This window comes from Bactrocera dorsalis, chromosome 1 (assembly GCF_023373825.1).
Source record: "Bactrocera dorsalis isolate Fly_Bdor chromosome 1, ASM2337382v1, whole genome shotgun sequence".
In the NCBI taxonomy this organism is placed as follows: Eukaryota; Metazoa; Arthropoda; class Insecta; order Diptera; family Tephritidae; genus Bactrocera; species Bactrocera dorsalis.
In genome coordinates, this window is record NC_064303.1 from 1,605,492 (window position 1) to 1,626,585 (window position 21,094).

At 35.4% G+C, this 21,094-nt stretch overlaps 3 non-coding genes across 3 annotated transcripts; all 3 read right to left on the bottom strand.

Annotated features, from left to right (window-relative positions):
- Positions 1-2,948: 2,948 nt before the first annotated feature.
- On the bottom strand, positions 2,949-3,020 carry Trnaq-uug (transfer RNA glutamine (anticodon UUG)). The gene has a single exon. It is a non-coding gene; the product is annotated as a tRNA-Gln (tRNA).
- A 544-nt stretch (positions 3,021-3,564) lies between these two features.
- On the bottom strand, positions 3,565-3,636 carry Trnaq-uug (transfer RNA glutamine (anticodon UUG)). The gene has a single exon. It is a non-coding gene; the product is annotated as a tRNA-Gln (tRNA).
- A 5,760-nt stretch (positions 3,637-9,396) lies between these two features.
- On the bottom strand, positions 9,397-9,468 carry Trnaq-uug (transfer RNA glutamine (anticodon UUG)). Its single transcript has one exon. It is a non-coding gene; the product is annotated as a tRNA-Gln (tRNA).
- Positions 9,469-21,094: the final 11,626 nt, after the last annotated feature.

Below are 21,094 nucleotides of genomic sequence, written 5' to 3' on the forward strand. Positions count from 1 at the left end.
TGTAGCTGTGGGTGCTAAAGGAAAGTTCAGTAGCAGCTGAAGTACAGGGAGCTGTTAAAATTCGAACAGCTAATTTGCTTAATTGCGTGCTTCCACAAATTCCTTTCCACCAAATTACTGGAGAAATTTCATCCAAACAGCTCCAGACAAAAGTTTTTGCCCAGAAATTATTCCTTATATAAAATCGTGTCAATAGCGTCTACTATATACAGACGAACATAGCTCTTTCTTATTTGTTTTGTAATTTGTTTATTTATATTTCAAGAGTACTTAAAATTAATATAAAAAAACTTCATCGAGTTATGCGTCCTTGAAGAAGATAGGGTGAAAAAAGACCATGCTCGCGGCGCCACCAAAATTATTTTAGGGAATTAATTGTGGATATATCATTATTGAATTATAAAAAAAATTTCGATCTTTTCAAATTTCTAGACTTGAAACCCCCTTATAATATTCATACTACTGTGATCAAATTGAAAGATGAATTTTTAATGTACAATTCGCATATTTTTTTAATCGGTAATTTTTTTTTCCTTTAAGTTTGTAGTACTGTTAGTGACATCTAAATTTCAAGTCAAAATATTCATTAGCATATGAGATATGCGTCGTTTTGTGAGGCTCTAAAATTTAATTCTTCGATTTTTACTTTATCTGAATTTGTTGAACAAAGAATTGCGATAATGCACCGTCTCATACTGCATTGGTTATTGGTTCATGTAACTTCTGGCTATTTAGCAAATTCACATGATCTCTCCAAGTACACCGTTTTGACTCAATTGTGGGTATAAAAGCTGAAACGAAAAAGGCTCTGATGGTCATGACAATAAAGGATTTTTCCCAGTGCTATGATGGCATAGGTGTATTGCAGCGGGACGGGATTGCTTTGAAGGAAATTAAATGAACAACATTCACCTTTCAATTTGATCACAGAAATATATTGAAATTAGAAATATAAAGCGCTGAATACTAAGTTATTTATCGTTTATTCTGTGGAAAAATAGTGAAAGCAGTGTGATATCAGAATATTGCAATAAAAAGCTTTTTGGTACTAAGAAATCAAAAGCTTATTTATATTTTTTATTGTGTTAGTTTAAATGTTGATAATATAATATACACGATAAGTTGAACTAGTTTGTATCAAATACCTCTCCTAACTCAATTATATTTTGCCATTAAACTGCAAGTGAGCTTTGTTGAGCTCTTCAATAAATTAATAAACTTTAGAGTCTCGCTCAATTTAAAAAGCAAAATCAGCAAAACTGTGTGTGTCTTGGCATGCAATAATTTTTTATCTTATCTCTGCTTTTTAATGATTTTTTAATGAAAAAGTGAATATAAACCAAAATAAATATGTTTTTTTTTACTTATTTGCTTTAGGTATACGAACGACCATTAGAGTTCATTTTCAATTTCCGGTGAATAATCAATAAAAAATAAACGTGTATAGGATATATAATATATTTATATACATTGTGTTGCTAGCTCTTCTGATTTATATAAATATATACATATGTACATATATGTATATAAATGCAAAAAAATTTTTGAGTGTGAAGAAACAAGGCAAGGCCGACAACCAGTCTGTCAGCACCAAGATAAATTAATAGAAGACACGCACTCTTCCCACCGAGCTAAAGGAGGGGAAATAGCAAGTAAACAGGTGAATAGCAGACATAAGGAAAGGAAAAACAATCGATGGTCAACCGGAAGTGGCATTTAGTAGGACAGCTATTGCTAGGAGGTGGTTGGAATAACACTACAATGCGCTCGAAAATTCCAAAAATAACATGCCAAGCCGTTGGCAGCAAGCTCTATAAGATTATTCCACCGTTTGCCTGTGTGAATATGTATGCTTGTGACAGGTAGACACTGGTCAGGAGTGTTTGCAATTTAAATGCTTAGTAGTTTTAGCATTTGTGGCTGCAGATAACATGCTAAATGGAATTTATTATTAAAGTTGAAGCACAGACATGCCTTACAATAGTTAAAAGAAAGCAAAACTTTAGAAATAAGACGAAGAAAATATGAAATTTTTTTGTTATCTCAGTTATTTAATTGAATTCCGCTAGTAACCAGTTGCAAGAATGTTAAACTTTTTTATATAAAATAAATAGAATTTATATTAGTTGTAGGAAAATATATAGGGGAGTCGAAAAAGTATTTTCGTATTTCTAATCAAACTTCAACTTATTTTTTTTAAATTTGTAATGAACTTTAATGAACCAATTATGTACCATTTTGGTTGATCACCTTTTGCCATTTTTCCGCAAGAGACATTATACCATCAGTGCAAAACTTGTATGGTTTCTCGGCGAAAAACTGCGACAAGTAATTTTCACAGGTTTCTCTTGAATCCAACCTTACTCCATCAAGGGAGTTATGCATTGACCAAAACAAATGATATTCTGATGGTGCAAGGTCAGGGCTATATGGTAGATGAATCAAAACTTCCCAGCCATGATCTCCCAGCTTTTGCCCAGTCATCAAAGATGTGTGTAGCGTTGTCCTGATAGAAAACGAAGCCCTTTCTGTTGATCAGTTCTGGGCGTTTTTTCTTTCGATTGCTTGCTACAATCTCATCAGTTGATGACAGTAAAATGTAAATCAATCATTCGACCAGGCTGGAGCAGCTCATAGTGGATGATTCTTTCCAATCCCACCACACACTCAACATAACCTTTCGATGATGATTAGCGATATCATGTCTGCTTATGTGATGGTCCTGGTCAATCTTTTCCATAATTTCATCGACTTTTTCAACGATAGATCAACCAGAGAGAGGTGCATTTTTCACCCAATGTTATGAATGTACATATGTATGTACTCATGTCGATACCATTCATATTTATCTTGATACTTATTTTACGCGTAATAATAAAAAATTTTTTTAATTAAAAAAAAATCGAAAATTTGGAAACATCCAAAATATTGAGCTAATGAAATACTCAAGGTTCTACCGAGATTTGAACTCGGATCGCTGGATTCAAAGTCCAGAGTGCTAACCATTACACCATAGAACCAGTTATTGGCAGCTCCGCCAAAATGGAAGCCAGAGAATAGACAATATTTTCAACAGAGGGAGATATTAGCAGAAAATTCGTTCTTCAAGTTTCACTGCCGAAAATTAGAAAAAGAAGTATTATTACTTAAAGAAATAATTATATATGCAGGGATAAAAAAAAAATTTAATATTATATATTTATAAAAATGTATGCATTTTTTAAAATTTTCACAGTAAATAAATAAATTAAATTTTTTTTAGTAAACCGAAAAAATAACCAAAAATACTGATAAAAATGAATGGCAAGGTCTTCTCTCGCACAATTTTGTGAAGATGAGCAGTTTTTCTCTACTCAATATCTTTTCATATCGACAAACAACATTTGCTAACCAAATTCTCTCATATTTATTATTTCATATCTTTACAAATATGTATATCTTTATCTTATACAAATAACTTGGCAGATGATATAACAACATTCCGTAAATATTTTATTATCTTAACACAAATTTTTAAAATCCGCGATATTTATTGACATTTATTTATAAAAAATTTATTTTTGAAGGTTCTACCGAGATTTGAACTCGGATCGCTGGATTCAAAGTCCAGAGTGCTAACCATTACACCATAGAACCGGTATGGTGCGGAGCTGCTATAGAGCGTACATATACTACCTTTGCACAAAGAGCAAGCACGAGTGCTACGCTCTCTCAAACTAGTTGCTGTTGTTATTGCTCTGGCCGCCGTTTCAGCGATGGTGTGTTTGCAGTGACGCTTGCCGAGTTTCTGGTTGGTGGTGAGTATTTATAGCGCGCAATGCTTTGCCTTATCTGCTATTGCTAAGCAGACGTCATAAAGTTCGAATCTACAGTGGCGAAAAAAAGCAAATATTAAACTAGAATGTAAAAGATGTTTGCAGCATTGTTACGTGTTCTTATTTTCATTTCACTTGCTGGCATATCGTAAACGCAGTTGTCTCATTAAATTATGATTGCTTAATGTGCTCGTAAAATGGCAAATGTGTCGCTTTTGATTTGGCGAATGATTGCAATTGTGCAGCGATACAATTTTTATGGCCACCGACAAATGCAAATTTCGAACTTTTGGGGCACTGAAATTTTTATTTCACTTATTGGTGAGGGAACGCTAATTCTTCTACACATTAAGTGGTTACAATTTTTAAATGCCAAAGATAGAAGGACTTCCGATAGTAAAATGTGGTAGATAACATTTACAACCGGTTTAGATTGCATATTACATATGGTAGTAGTAGTATGCATATGTATTGTTGACTTAAAAGATTTATTTAAAAAAATTCTTAAAGATTAGTCAGTTCACGAAATTAGCAGTGATTACTTGGCTGAAGAATAAACGAATAAAAGTCCAGGGTCCCTCTTCTGTAACTCGATTCGAAAAAAAATATACTCAAATTCGGAGTTTTTTGTATTCAGGGCTCAATTTTCGCATTTTCAATCCTACTTTTCAAACAAAATAAAAATTCAAATACTAAATGTTTTTGATTGACTAATATTTTAATGCAAAGCCTCATTTTCTTATATATCGATACAATAAGGTTGCATAGATCCTTACAACGCTTCTTAGACATTTGAGCCCATGCCTTCTTGATCACTAGCTAAAGTGGTGTTCTAACATATGCACATAAAATATGGATTGAATTTTATAGAGTGCCTACGCTGGTCAGGATCTTATCTTATCTGATGCAAACCATTTCTCAGCTAGATTGGTCGTATGCTTTGGGTCGTTATCCTGCTCAAACGTTCTATTTATAGGCATTACCTAGCTTGCAAATGGTTATAAAACATCGTTCAGTAGGTTTACTGACAATTTTCTACACCATGTTACGAAGCCAAAACCAAAATCCTCAGACCATCATGTGTAAAATTTTGGTAGTGCACCTGGAAGGATATATTGTGTTTGATAGCGGACACACATATTTTCGGGACCCTGTTCCTTCAAAGAAATCGATTTTTTACAATAACTTAATATGTGTGATATCTTATATTGATTTTTTACACATTTTCCTCCAAAATTTTGCTCTTTATCCATTGTATTGAATACTATGAGGGCACAACAGACTATAAGTCGCAGTGCGAAAACTCAATTATTTTCTATCCATTGTATAATATTGCATATCATTATGGAGCTGTAACTACTCGTATAGTAAGCTTCGATTCCCTGTTCCTTTTGTCTTTTTCCTTTAGCTTCACTATCTATTCACGCTTTTCGATAGAACAATATCTTTCTATTAAAAGGGAAATAGCACTCGGATTTTAAAAATTGTTAATCCCTTAAATACATTTAGTTACTATTTAATAATTTTTTAATGCATCGACAACATCCTACTATTGCATCATACTATGTTGTTGTGTTTTGCATGCAACAAGTGTGTTGAATAGCTTTGCAATAACACATACATTTGAATTATGAAGCCATTGGCGGCTGCATGCAGTTGGTATTTTGAGCAAACAAAAAATGTTTGTACAATTCTATGTATGTATTATGTACATACGTTTAACGTTTATTAATGACGTTTTCCCATTTACGTTACCCCAGTCTCTGGAGCAGAGAGCGGTTTACGCTCAGCAGCAGCATTTGCTTGAGACTGCGGCGAAGCGGCTAAAAAATGCTGCGGGCAACAAAATCCGACTTTTTTAGCAACATGTTGCTATAGCAGGATACGTTGTTGGATGTTGCGTAGCGGTGTTTTTGTATAGTAAGAACATTTAGGAGGTGTTAAGTAGCTGTTTACTAACGTCTTTAATTTAAAGCTTTGAATTGTGTTACTTTGCACAAGTTTAGAAAGAAAGTAATTTAATATGTTACTCCAAAGTGGAACTGTTTAGTATATCTACTATTTCTAAATCTGCTAGTGAAGTATTTATTAGACAAAGATGTAGGGTCCCTATCATATTTAAAGTCTTTTCTAGACAGTTTAGTTATTTACTTTTGCATGTCCACAAGCCATTTTCATTTTATTAACCAATTATTTGTACGCCTGTGAAATATACATATAAATATACATATGTATATTTCGCTTGCCACACGTTTTCGAAATTTCCGCATCATTCAAATATCGACTTTTTGTGCATGTTTGCCATTCTTCTCACACTTTTCGCATTCCCATTGATTTATGAATGATGTGTGTAAGCAAACAAAAAGCGGCGCGTTAAATCAATTGTAAGAAAGTGAAAATGTGCGAATTGGCAGGAGATAAAATTGTCGAGAAAAACACAACAAAGTTAAGTAGAAGAAATGCAAAATCATTACTCACATGCGAAATCACACGAGCTTCTAGGAATGTAATTTGTCTACGGCTACAGTGGAAACACGAATAATGCACCAATAAATGACTATGTTTGTTATTAATGCGCTTGGAAGACAGGGCTTTGGTTGGTTATTTTGGATGTCTAGTGTACGGGGTGCATGGAAATTGTGCCTTTATTTGAGGAGCTTGAACTAGCATCCAAGTAGTTAACACAAAAATATAGGCAATTTTAGCTATTAAAACTATTGTTTGAGTAGCGGCGATTCTAGTCAAATACTTTTTTGGCATTATGGATGTTTTATATAAAAATATTGCAACTTTTTGCAGTAGAAACTTTTTATGTGTATTTATAGCAGGTTCTACTGTAAGTCAATATATTGCTATATTTACATTTATTTCTTCGAAGCTTCATTGCAGTATTTGTATACAGATGAGAGAGAGTGTCAACAACCTTTCAATAAATAAACACATTCACCAATCATTACGGACTTAAAAGCTAGTCCTGAATGATCTTAAATTGCTCTACGTACCGCTCTACATGCATTTATATAATATACTATAAGTATTTCGAGAACAAGAAAAAAAAGTTGTATTGCTATAATACCCTTCATAAATACAAAATATTCCTTACAAGATCTTGACTTTCAACGGTCAGTTTGTATGGCAGCTATATGCTATAGTGACCCGATCTGCACCATTTCTTCGTACAATATACTGTTGTCTTAAAAAATAGTCCATGCCAAATTTCGTGAAGATGTCTTTTCAAATAAAAAAGTTTCCCATAACCCAAGAACTTGCTTACAATCGTTCACTTGGCATGTAAACTATAGGCTATTGTGGTCCGATGTAAACAATTTATTCGGAGATCGCTCCGCTTTCTGGAAAATAATCCATGCTAAATTTCATGAAGAATTATCTTCAAATAAAAAAGTTACTCATATACGAACAAGGACTTGAATCAGATCGTCCCGATACCGACAGACAGGGATAGCTATCATTATTTATACATACATATACATATATGAATATTTTTCCCTCCCTTCAGGGTGTTACTACGTGGCAAACTTAATATAATCTCTTCAGGGTATAAAAACCGGAAGTTAAGTTAAAGTGTGAGTGGGCACACACATGTCAGCATCGTGTGGCACTTTGCAACACTTACTTAGAGCAATTTGTGGTAATTTAATTTCGCACACACATATTGATTTGACTTTGACGGTGACTTTGAGCCATTTGAATAGAATTTCATATTCATCATAGCCATTATCGCAAGAGACATTATCGGCACCGCAAATACTCATCAATAACAGCGCAACCGAGCAACGCTTTCGGCATAAAACATGAAACTGTGACGCTATTTTCTGAGATAAACATCATCAATTTGGCATTAGGCGATAAAGGGAGCGGCGGAACAGACTCCGGGAGAATTGGTTAAATTTCTTTATATTTTAGAGAGCGCAAAACAAGGAAGAACATTCTTTTCCAAAGTTTGTTGTTATTATTTTTCGGTGGCTTCATTATTATTGGTCTTTTTTTTTGCTGTTTCCTGTTCAAGAAACATGAAAAACCTACTCTGCTGGCTGGTTTATGGTAGGCGTATTCAGCAACAGTACACAATTTTCGATTGCTTTGAATATTCATTAACATAATTTTGCTATTTAGTGGCGACTATGAATGATGGCGTTCAACTGCGAGTAAGAAGATTAAATAAGATTGAATAAATGGTGTGGAAAATGTTTCCCTGCACGCGCCGAGACATCTAGGGTATCGAAGAACAATAGTTTTTTTACGCACTGCTATAAATAATTGAAAAAAGGCGCGGTAACATTTAAAATTAGCGGCGGCTAATGCGATTTTCACACGAAAATATTTTCGAGGGTAATTTGTAACTTATAACATGGCTGTTGAGAAGTTTGCGTCCAATTTTGTCACGCGCGTTTTCAATGCTCTTTCAATTGCGGAAAAAACTGGTTTTGATATAAAATATTTACAATATACTATAAATATTTAACATATATTTATAACTTTTGCACAATAATAACACTCGCAAAGTTTCTTAAAATAATAACAGAAAGTTGAGGAAAGCACCCAAGCTTCAATAATTTCGCAAGCCTACTCAATTACTCACCATTACAGCGCGGAAATCTCTCATTCGTGATATTTTTGTATACACCGCAGAAAGTTACGTGGAAATTGTCGTTGTTAGCGCCATTTGTCAAGCAAACATGACGAAATTTTGCGGTATTTATAGCTGCCGAATGCGAACATGCCGCCGCAGGCGTTCAGCGGGCGAAGTACGAAAGAGTTCATGAACTTAAAAGTTAAATAAACCTGCCAACCGAAATATGCGAGGTGCGTAGACACACAGTTTTGTACGAGTATGTAATCAATGTAATCATACAACCTTACTGCTGTGCCTCTTTCAATATAAGCCGAAAGAGGCACAGCAGTAAGGTAGAACAGAGAAAGCAGAAAATTATGTCTATTTTTGAAAAGGAAGGTCAGTAAATTTTTAATTCCTTTGAAAAACATAAGAGTGTAAAATTCAGAACAAAAAAATTCAAAAAATATGGAATAAAAAAACTATGATAAATATAAATATTGCTTGAATTGAAAGCAGTAACCTTACGGAGAATTAACTTAAAATAAAAGAAAAAAAGGGATATTAATTAGAGGGGGACGACGTAGATTTCGAAGAAGAAGTTAAGTTAATTTTAAAATTATGAACAAATATTTACTATTTTTGGCTCATATATATAGACATTTTGCTATCTCGGCATCCAAAGTCGCTCGCGAAACTTTAAGGCCTTTGTCTCGAAACTGTCTTTGTCAAAATGATACACACAATCCCCATCACCAAATTTCAATTTATAAGAATGAGTAGAGTAGAAAAGAGTATATTTTTCCAGGCGGTCAAAATTTCGTAATAAAATTCTAATTTTTCAGTAGAACCGACATTGCGCTGCTAATTTATGTAATTAAACTATAATACGCCTAAATTATCTATTATTTCTTTTTATCTATCTTTCTATTTTCTTTTGCAAATATATCATTTTAGTAAATAAATATTCTAATCACATTATAAAAACGAAACTCTAAAAGTAGAGAAAGGTTCTACCGAGATTTGAACTCGGATCGCTGGATTCAAAGTCCAGAGTGCTAACCATTACACCATAGAACCGCTTATACGCACAGTGGTCAAAAAGAAAGCTCACAATGGTCAGAAATCTTCTTCGACTAAGCGATGTTAAAAATGCTAATCGTAGCACTCGGGAAAATTTAAACCAATTTAATAATCGCGGATTTTTTTTTGGATATTTGACTCAAGTTAGTCTCTAATTTAACGTCAACAAACTGCAATCGATATAATTAACATTAACCTATAGTTTCTGAAATAACCGTTATGTTTCCGCATTCATTTTCCATCTGGGCTTTCCCAGCAAGGTCACTGCACTCACTTCCGCTCAAGGTGGGCTTATTTGTTATCATAGAAATTAAGCTGATGAAGTGGCACATCGCATTCTATGGTTAACTCTTGTATCTAAAATAGCAAAATCAGTTTATAGGAGTACATAACCGTAAAACGGTAATCCTTTTTCATTGTCTGAAATAAACAGCAGCAAATTAAGCCCACAAGTGGCTTTGACATGTCAATGAGTTTATGAATGAATTTTCGGGCTTTAATGGCTGGTGCTTTATGTGTGCTACGCGACATTCATCGCAAATCTTTGCTCGAGTTGTGAGTTTTATCACCCTCATTTGCGTACGAAAAGGCGTAGGTGGTGAAGAGCGTAATATTTATAGATATAACGGCACTTACGACACGATGTAATACGTAAATACGATGTTTTGGTATAACTACACACACACGTATGTGTGAATATGTAGACGAACAGGCCAGCACGTGCACGAGGCTGCCGGCGGAAGCGAAAGTTTAACTCTGCGTCGTTGACAGGTGAGACATATTACTGATGAAGGTGTTAGTGCGTAAGTGTTTGTTTGTGTGGGGAGCGCCAACAGCGGGTTATTAATATTTGTTGTCGGCAGCTAAGTATAAATGAGCTCGCGCCGCTGAGGGGGTGCGCGCTAATGTAGCGCAGTAAAATTCGCGGAATCGCTGAAGTAAACGTAAAGCTACGTGTGGAAAGTTTAAAATGTTGCTAGTTTTTTATGCGCGCATAAATATGTAACTAAGTGTGTTGGCAAGTTTACAGTCTCAGGTGCTAACTTATGTATACGATTTAGAAATTTCTACGAGAGTAATTTACTAGATGGGATTTTCACAAGGAGCAAGTACAGGGAGAAATTGCAAAGTTATGTTAATTATATACATATAAAATGAAGTGAGAGAGAAAGAGGATACTTTTTTTATCATTAAATTTTGTACTCTAAATGTAAAGGAAAACGAACAGATGGTATGAAAAGCCTCCTCAAAATCGCATGTGGTTTAAGACATGGAAAATCAACAATATTGGAAAAGATCCGTGAAAAGAAGATCGACAAACGCCACATCTTCGTCGATTTTAAAGGTGCTTTTCTCTGCGCGAAAAGGAGCTGTTTTTATGCCGCGATGTCTGAATTTGGTATCCCCACAAAACGAATACGGCTGTTTAAACTGAGGTTGGGCAATACCAAAAGCTCCGTCAGGATCGGGAACTAGCAGATGCCGGTGATATTAATATCCTGCGCCTTTAGTTCTGCTTAATTGGATAAGAAAGCAAAGCCCATGGGTCAGGTGGTGAATGAGTGCAAGACGAAATATCTCCTGTTATCAAACAAACAGTCGTCGCACTTGTGATTAGGCTCTCACGTCATTGTTGACAGTCATAACTTTGAACTATCTTGGAACCATAATAAACACTACCAACAATGTCAGCCTAGAAATCCAACGCATACTCTTCCCAACAGGTGCTACTTCGGACTGAGTAGGCAATCGAGAAGTAAAGTCCTCTCTCGAAGAATAAAACCAAACCCTATAAGTCACTCATTACTGCCGTCCTGTTATATGGTGCAGGGGAATGGAGGCTGACAACATCAGATGAGTCGGCGTTAGCAGTTTTGAATAGAAAGGTTCTGCGAAAGATGTATGATCCTTTGCGCGTTGGCGACGGTGAATATCGCATTCGATGGAACGATGGGCTGTACGAGATATACGACGATGTAGACATAGTTCAGCGAGTTAAAAGACAGCGGCTACGCTGGCTGAGTCATGTCGTCCGAATGGATGAAAACCCTCATGCACTGAGAATATTCGACGGAGTACCCGGAGAAGGACATGGCTGCACTTGGTGTACGCCAGTAAAGAAGGAGAAGAGTCCTACGGATCATTCTGAACAACTTTGTCTAAGAGACTATGTGTCTGAAACCGTTTTCGACTTTTAAGGCGAAGTTTAAAAAACCTGAATAAAACCCTTAATGTTAAGTTGTATTGTCTATAAAAAAGTGATGAGAAAAGAGGATTTATGTAGAAGACAAAACAATGCTGTTGATAAAAATAAAATAAAATATTATTATTGAATGCGGCCAATCAATAATTGTAACCGCTTGCCATCACTTCTCAGAAGCCGCTTACAAGTACCAATCACAAGCACTTTTAAATAAATAATTTTCTTGTTTTGCATTCTTAAACACAATCACTTTGTGGCAAAGTTTAAATAAACTCCCACCGCCTTTGTGTATATCCATGACTGCGCTAACAGCTGCCATCCATCATAGAATTATTAATTGTAACAATGAAAAAATATACACAAGCTTTTGAATAAATCAATAACCGCATAACAAGAACTTGAATTTGCTAAAAAAAAGGAGACAGACGTAGATTTTTCAAATAAGGCAAGCTGAAAAAATTTTTCTGTGCACGGCATTGAAGAAATCGTAATAAATTACGGAGTGTAAAAGCTTTCTTCATAAAAAAGAGTAGAAAAACATTCCCACCTCAAATAAAGAAAGAAAAAAATCCTCTACTGCGCAGTACGACCGACGTTGCAGGGATGTGAGTTTAACTAAAATCCTCTATTGTTCCCTCCTAATTATAATCAAATAACGCGCAACACAATCATTATAAACATGCTACACACCAGTGCAATTACATGCAACGTGTCGTGCAATATATTTGCTTTAAACTTACACGCCCACTATCCACACCCACCAGTCAACCAAACGCCCCTTTCTTGTCACCCTGCCACTTCTAATCCGTCAGAGTGCTGCAAGCGCAACGTCTGTACTCGCACGTGTGTGTGTGTGTTTGTGTGGATTGTGTGCTTTTCTGGCGAGAAGTGGCCGCAATGCCGTTTCTTCATTCCCTGCTTTGCCACTTACTGCGCTTACATGCCCCAAGTGGTTGTTGCTATTGTTGCCGTCTGCGCTGCGTACACTGCTGCATAGCACATACATAGTTATTAAATCTTCTTGTTGTTTTTATTGTTGTTGTATTTTTATTTGCTTTCTCTTTTGTTGCACTAAGCATGCATTCAAGTGTAATTATGGCCCAAGCTCTTTGTCCTTGCTAACTGCTTTTCACCACCCCTCCCCCGCCTTTGCCACGCAGCGTTCTTTTCATGCAATAATTTGTTAGGATTTTCATTGTGGCTTTTAATTTTGTGTATAGCTTTGCATTTTTATGCTCCTGCTTTCGCCCGCTCGCTAGTAAGGCGTGGGTCGCCTTTTCACCTTCCTTGTGCGGAGTATTTTGACTTCGCTTCGCTTCAATGCATTTTAGTGCCTGATCAATGCAGCGCTGCCAACTTGCTCTGTGTGCGCTTGTAGTCTCTGCTGCAGGTTTTATGATTATTATGGCTGAAGTGTAGCATTACAATTTGCTGTCACTGTAATTTGTGCCAAACAAGTAAGCTGCAGTCTTCAGGGTTCACTGCTTGAGTTGTGGAACTATCTGTGAACTACTGCGTTTTGCCGCTGATAACCTCGACCTGATAACGGTTTAAAGACTGCCAGTATCAATATTTGCCACTTTCAGGGTCTAAGCAACTGGTTAACTAAGCCACTCTAGCAGCTTTCTCAGAAAGACTTCGTACTGTGCCGCACACCTCAGAGTTCGGCCGCCAACAATTCTCTGCCGCATCATGCCATAAAACGCAACCAACCGCCTGGCAGCCCCGTTTATGTTGCCTCAAATAACGATTTAACGAGTTAAGTGTATTTTAAGCTGCTGCTTTTACTCTACCTACAATTACGGTACACAGTCTGCCGTCACTGCTTCCGCACAGTACGCGCGTTACTCCGTTTCCGCTCGCGCCGCCGCGTCATTTGCATTTTTATCTCACGTCTCAATTGCACAAATGATGTTTAATTTGTGTTGACGTTGCACAATGTCACTTTTGTTGTGTGTGTTTATGTGTGGTGCGCGTGTTGCACGAATGCAATTTGCTTTGTTGCACAGTAACAGTAACTGTCGTTTTATTGTTGTTGTGCAACCATTTTGAAAATAACTATATTCACGCAAGCGTTTAGAACGGTATCCGATTACAGGCCGTAGGCACGTATATGGACTAGCCCTCAAGTATTTGATAGGCATAATTTAACGTCATTACGAGGTGTACTTCAGAGTGAAAGGCTTGCATGGTGGTTCCTGTAAATAGGCAAAGTTGTTTATATGGTGTTGCCTGCAGCCGCGTTAGAGGGAGATGCTAAGCAAAACTACTTTACTAATGCTGCCTGTGTTGGTATTTCTGTATATTACCTTCAAGCAGTTCTCAGACCTTAGGTTCAACTTTTCTCTGTAGATCTTTCTCCCTTGAACTGCGGATAGATGTTCAACTTCTAGTTGAATTGTACAGTTTTAGCTTCTAGTTTGGAAGTTTGCCAGTTTCTGAGTACATTTCGGACCTTTATTTTGAAGGATGAGACTTATTGTCAGGTTCTGCTTGTTCGGAAAGTCACCTTTTGTCATATGTAAAATTGGAATTAGAAATAAATTGAGGCTTTTTCTGGCACCTGGTTCTGCCGTGCACGCTCCAAAATACAGTCGCGGTGGAAGAAAATCAGTCCTATTACTTTCCGGACAAACCCTGTATTGTAGACTCAATATCATTTGCGTTAGTATTCCAATGATGATCCCTCTTCGCACATTTGTGACCGACTCTTTTATTGCTTCGTCTCTTAGCATTGAATTTCAGCTGCTTTCTCTATGAGCGCCTTATATAATTAGCATAAAATTCTTCACAGCATGCTTTAAATATCTTACTCGTTTGATAAATTGTAAAAAAAAGTGCGGGGAAAGTCCCCGTCCCCACTTTCAAACGCCAGCGTCATTTATATTGTGGCTTGCGATGGGAAATCAATGCTTTCGCAAATGCATTTCAAAGGAAATCGAGCGTGTTTGCACATCGAATGGTGTCAAGCTGTTGCAGCGTGGCTGCTGGGGGGCGCTGGGCAGCCGAGGGTGGTGGCAAAAAGTTGTTTGCGTGATAAGCAAGAAATATCGTGAATTAATGTAATCTAATAGCGAGTGGAATGCGAGTAAGTAGTTCGTGGAATATGTTTGCTGACGTGCTGATGTGTTGACAAGGTTACAAAAAATTAAAATAGCAGAAGAAAAATGTAGATAAATGCGGAATTTTATGAAGAACTACTTGCTGGGGAAGAACCGGCAGGGCTGGGTGGAAAAAATGCGGTAATATACGCGGATATCGACAGATGAATATAGCGGATGTGTTGAGCGGCGACCTTTGTGGCAGCAGTTGTGGGCGAATATAGGTCAGCGTTAGGGGTGTGTAGGTGAGTACAAGGGAGTGGAGTTGGGAAGTACTTTTGCGTGAAATGTTGGATAGCGTTGTTTATGAAGAAATTGATATTAATATAAAACAAATAATATATTTCATCGAATATGACATCTGTTGGTGCTTTTATTGAAGGATTGATTTTCTTATTTTCAAAAGTCTAGAAAAGCAAATATAAATCACGGAGCTAAGGAGCCAAGTTGTTTACGGCAGTCCATTATATCTTTTGTTTACTTTCCTGTTTATATTTATTTCCTTAGCAGCAATTTTAATTTTCCTTACAACAGAGATTATTACTATTGGTCACCGCAATGCATTAGCTCGAGAAGCGACATACATATTTCAATATTTATTTATTTGCAGCCTTAGAGAGACAGCACCAACCAACACACCAGCACATAAATTTAACCGCAAACTGGTGTTAAATAAGCCAAAGGACAACGGGAATGTGTCGCAAAGGCAGTTTGAATGCCGCAAAAGCCATAAAGTCATTGAAAGGCAACAAGGCAAGAGAAGTGCGCCACACTTACAACACACACACGCGTAGGTGTTACTGCAGAAGCCTTTGTACGTTGTTTACTGTACTGTTTATTTGCCGTTAGATGTGTGTGTGTGTATGTACGTCAGCGCGCCGGCTTCGATCTTTAACATAATGTCAAGAGTAAACAAAGTGTTTTCGCATTTCTCTCTCACACATACAGATGCAATTATATAAATGAGTGCAACGTATGGCCTTGTCCCATTTTTGTTATGGAACGAATTCCTCTCAGAGACATATTACCAACTGGATAACTAATCTTGGTTCCACTTTTGCGGTCAACCAGAAGCAAAGTCTTGTATGAAGAAAAACCCATTTCCTATAAAGCTATGTGATCACATACATATGTATATATGTAAGTAAAAACAAGACTTTAATGGAAAATGTATATATTTCTCTTCGTTGACTCCCCAACCACATAAGCGATTTTTGCCATATCCGTAAAGCCTCTCACTTATTTCCTTTGTTCCGGTGGTTAAATTGAGATCTTCTCCAATGACCGTTGATCTACCGCGTCTTGAACTATGTCCAGCTGGATACAATGTAAAGAAAGGTTTACGGACATACTTCGGATTGATGTTGTCGACTGTGAAGCTACTGCGTTTTTCACTAAGTTCATATTGCTTCAGAGTTCCTATACTTCTTTCGTTACATCCTAAGAATTCCATGAAAGCCTATACATACATATGCATGTTGAATAACAGTTGGCTGAAAATACATCGTGGGTGCCAATTTGCTTTATAATATTAGCAAAATTTTGGTTCTCAGTGGATAGCTCGTCAATTACATATTTCACAGTTTAAAACCACACTTATCAGCACCATTCAGGGTTTTCCTGCTGGGAAAAATCTTAGCTATTACACAATCGTTCGATAGCTGCTAATCTAATAGGCAAGCTTGTGGGTTTCCCTTTCTCGTGGCTTGTACAGAGTCAGCTTTTTCGTATATTCAAGGAAAAAGGTAAAAATGGATTATTTTAAATTTTGCACAAATAATTTTGTGTTAGAAGTACGAAAAAGGGGGAAGAGATTTAAAGCAAAATTAAGAAGTAAAAATAAAATATCTAAAATAAAATTCTTTCAAGTTGAAATTTAAATTAGCATATAAAATCAATTTTCATTTCCTCTGGCACTCCTTGTGTGTTCACCATTTTTCTCAGCGAAGTCACTCACCTTCTGCATTGCAAATATACGCCGTTGTTGGTTGGTGTCTTGACTACAAGAAAGTCAAATTAACATTCGCTAATTTAGAGCTCCAAGTGATTTAAATATTTATTTTTAGTTTACGTAACGAAAAGAAATCGGTGGAGAGCTTATCTTTTGCTAAATAAGTTCAGGAATTACAGATCTATTTAAGTTTGGAGCTTAGTAATTAATATTGCAATTATCTTTCAAGCACATTGTATTCTATAAAATTACTGTAGCTGTGTGATTTTTACAACTATTCTGTCATTTTTTTATTATTAGTTGAATTATAGCTAATCTTAATTGATTATTACTAAGCTAGTCAAAAAATTACTTAACAAAATTTTACAGTTATGATTAGAAGCTCATCATTTGTAAATACACAGGAGTTAACTATGCTGACGAGCTAGGCGATATAGAGAACTCACATTTTTAAGTAAGAAAAGAAGTCATCCTCAGTAATTTTTTATTATTATTTAATTTTTTTATCAGTTAAAAATACGAATAATTATTTGCTTAAATAAAATTTAAAATTAATTATCTCTTATCATAAAAACTGAAAAATAATAACATAATATTTTTCACTTATCATAAACACTAAAAAAAAAGTAACAGTGCATTTGAATTATCTCTCTTTTTTCAGAGATTGTCGTGCAATTGACCCCGCTAAAAATAGTGGCTGATAAGAGAATGCAAAAATGTGCAAAAATTTGAGGTGAACGTGCACGATTAGAAAAGCAAAGCTCAACTGGGCCCCTAGTTGGGTAAACATTAGAGTAAAATTAATATATTATATTTATACATAAAATTCTTTGCTTAATTCATAAACTTGAAATTGCTTCCAGAAATCAGAGCTTCAAGTTGGTTCGAGAAGGTGCAAGCTTATCTGTGAAGTAATGATTTTGTTTTGAATCAGAGACAATTGTTCGCACCACTTATACAAAAATGATTATGTTAAAATGGTTCCTGGCTTTGTGGGTAATCTAGTCCATAAATAAAAAAAAAATTGAAAATAGTAAACATTTTTTGCAAAATTTAAATTACTTTCAAAATAATATCCAAATTTCAGTGTCATGACAAGTATAAGTTGTCTGAACTCAAACATTTTAAGCCCGATTTTGCGACATCACTCTTTCAGATGTTGCCGTCATGACATCTCAAATTGTAATGAGTCGATGTATTTGAAGTTTGGTAAGGGTATTCATTATATCATTCATTTATATGTTTGAATCGAGAAATAAAATGTTTAATTTATAATATTAAAAAAAAATAGAAAAAGTTAAACAATTAGGGAAAAATCGACTTTTATTTTTGTTTTATTTTTCGAATTACTAAAGACCCACTACTTAGCTTTTGGAAAAAATTACTACTACATAGTATAAATGTTTTGTTCAACTAACGGTTTTATGTATCAAGTAAATATATTCGAGATAGATTTAAGTTTATATATATAAATGATCAGTTGACGAGACGAGTCGAAAGCCGGGTGATGCAACATGACATTTCTCTGACATATAATATTACAATGTGAAAATGGGCAAAATCGGACTACAGCCACGCCTAGATACTGAATATGTGGACCCAGTGCTTATAGTTGACTTTTTACCGAAAATATCGGTCAATATGTGAGATATATAATTGAAAACTGTAGAGAATACTTTTCTGATAATAACATCTCTGAGTATAAATTATAACCAGTACTGTTCAAGTTGTGAAAGTGAATGGTATTTTCATCAATAATATACGCTATGCAGATGACAGTACACTTGTAGCCGATAGATTGATGAGATTACAAGAACTTGTAAAGCGAGTTAACTTACGTGATGAAAATGGCCTATGCATTAACATAAACAAAACAAAGTACATGATTGTTAGTAGAAAAAACATATACAATGACACACACCTTATGATTAACAATATGCCCATTGAAAGAGTTAATAATTTCAAGTACCTTCGCTGTCAGATCAACGAAAATTGGGATTGTTTTAAAAAAATAAAATAAAGAATCCAATTTGCGCGATCAACTTTTTTCAAATACAAAAACATATTATGTATTCGTGACCTCAACATCAGAATCAAAATACCTTTTTTTAAAATACTATGTTTGCTAAATGATTTTCTATGCCATGGCAACGTGGGCTCTGAAAATCACAGATATCAACAAGCTGGAGTCTTTCGAGTTATGGCTTATTACAAGACTCCTAAGAATCCCATGGACAGATAAAGCTACAAACAGTGAAGTTTTGAGACGAGTGAACCGCAATAGAGAGTAAATAAAGACTATAAAACAAAGAAAAGCAGCGTCCCTAGGACATATTCTGAGGCGCCCTATCTATGGGCTCCTACAATCAATCATCCAAGGAAAAATTGAATGAAAACGGGGTATTGGCCGTAAACAACTTACATGGCTTCGAAACATTCGTCAATAGACAGGAATTCAGAACGTTGGCAACCTCACAGATGTGACAAGAGACAAATGACAAAGAAATGAATTGTAAAAGTATCAATTGGTTTATAACAATTGCAAAAAACGGTTGAGAATATGTCATCTATTCTATGGCATCCCATAAATTTCAAATACTCTGTCTATGAACTTGTGATTATCTCCTGCTGATTAAATAGTGCATTTCCGGAAAGCATCTGAATCAACATTTTAATTTTCATGAAATCTTAGTAATTTGAAAAATATCTATATATAATAATCTGATAAATAAAAAACAAAAATTTGATTAATTAAGTGAGTAAAAAAAATAAATATTTACATATTAATATGTACCCACTAAATTAATTTTAGTTTAATTGCATATTTACGGACAAATTTCATTTAAGCACGTAGATATATTTGCAAATCTGTTATTTCTTCTACGTGCCTAAAATGTATTTTGTGGCAATTTTCAGCAAAAACATTCGAATGCCGGCCAATCAATAAAACTAATCAATTTCATCTTACAGCTTATAGATTGAACACTAAGGAAGAGTGCATAATTTTATGTTAATGTTTTCATGTACCCGGGATTAAAGCCTTGGACTTGACTGCTAACACAGATATATATTTGCAAAGCTAAGCAATGTGGTTAACTACTTTTCACATAGAAATCACTTTGACATCACTTTTATGGTCTCATTCTATAAATCAAAATCCGTGAATGTAGATAAGCCAACGGTTTCCGTCGCAGGTTTACGTTAATCAGTATAAACACCTGATTTTTACAATCTATTTTTGAAATATATATACCTTGCGTAACGGAATATTTGGTTGAGTAATATATTTCATAATAAATGTTTCGGATTTTACGCTAATAAAAGTATTGTATATAAGCGTCGAAGAAGTGATTGATTAAAATGTTAGCCTCTTCGCAACCGATATAGCAATTGTGGGATTATAAAAAGTAATATTTTGATTATTTTAGGAAATCAAATCTGATGAAACCGATGTGGAATAAAATCAATTTTTAGAAAGAGGAACAATTTGTGTATGTAGAATTAAAATAGAAACTGATTTGAAACAATATTTCGTCCTTTTTCTCAAACTAATTTGTTATCATATTCACTAGCTGTCTTCGATTCGCCAAGCGTTTGAAAGTAACGAATCGACCAAATATGCCTGTTGTACAAACAAACAGACAGATCTGCGAAGCAAACTTAGGGTGCCCGCAGAGTGGATAGACAGACAGGACAGAGATACAGGAGCCGAGCGTATTTTTCCATTTACTCAACTAACAAATTTCCGCTCGGCTCGTGTTTGAGCTTCACTCTGCGGGCACCCTTAACGTCCTTTGACTTTTGCGGAATCGTGTGGTACTTTGTTCTTTGGTGGATTAATATTTCTTTCCGCCCTAAGAAACATTTTAGTAAGCCCTTAAGTTTGAAGCAACTTCCTTGGCTTTCGTTTTCTAGAATATATATATACATACATACATATATATATTGTATATATATATTTTTAAATCAATAAAAAAGATGTTTGTGTTTTCAGTTTTTCCTGTAGTTTGCCAATTGAGCCATACGCATTGGTTGTCATAAATGTGAAAAACGAGACCTGGTTGCATTGAAGAAAGCGGTTATACCATTTTAGTGTGGCATCTGTTCACTCTTTTATACGTACTTCAACTAACTAACTTCTTAAATGGAATTCGCTAACTTGTTGTCGTATTTATATGTAGATACATTTTTCACAACAGAACAACGAGCAGAGAAATGGCGAATCGAAGACAGCTACCGAAGCTCCAATACATTGAGAGAAGTTTCTCGGAAACTTATACACACACCCCGTGCAACTCATAAGCCTTTGCTCACAAGAGTTTCGGTTACAATTATATATTGGGCCTTCAAGAACTCATAGAAACTAGA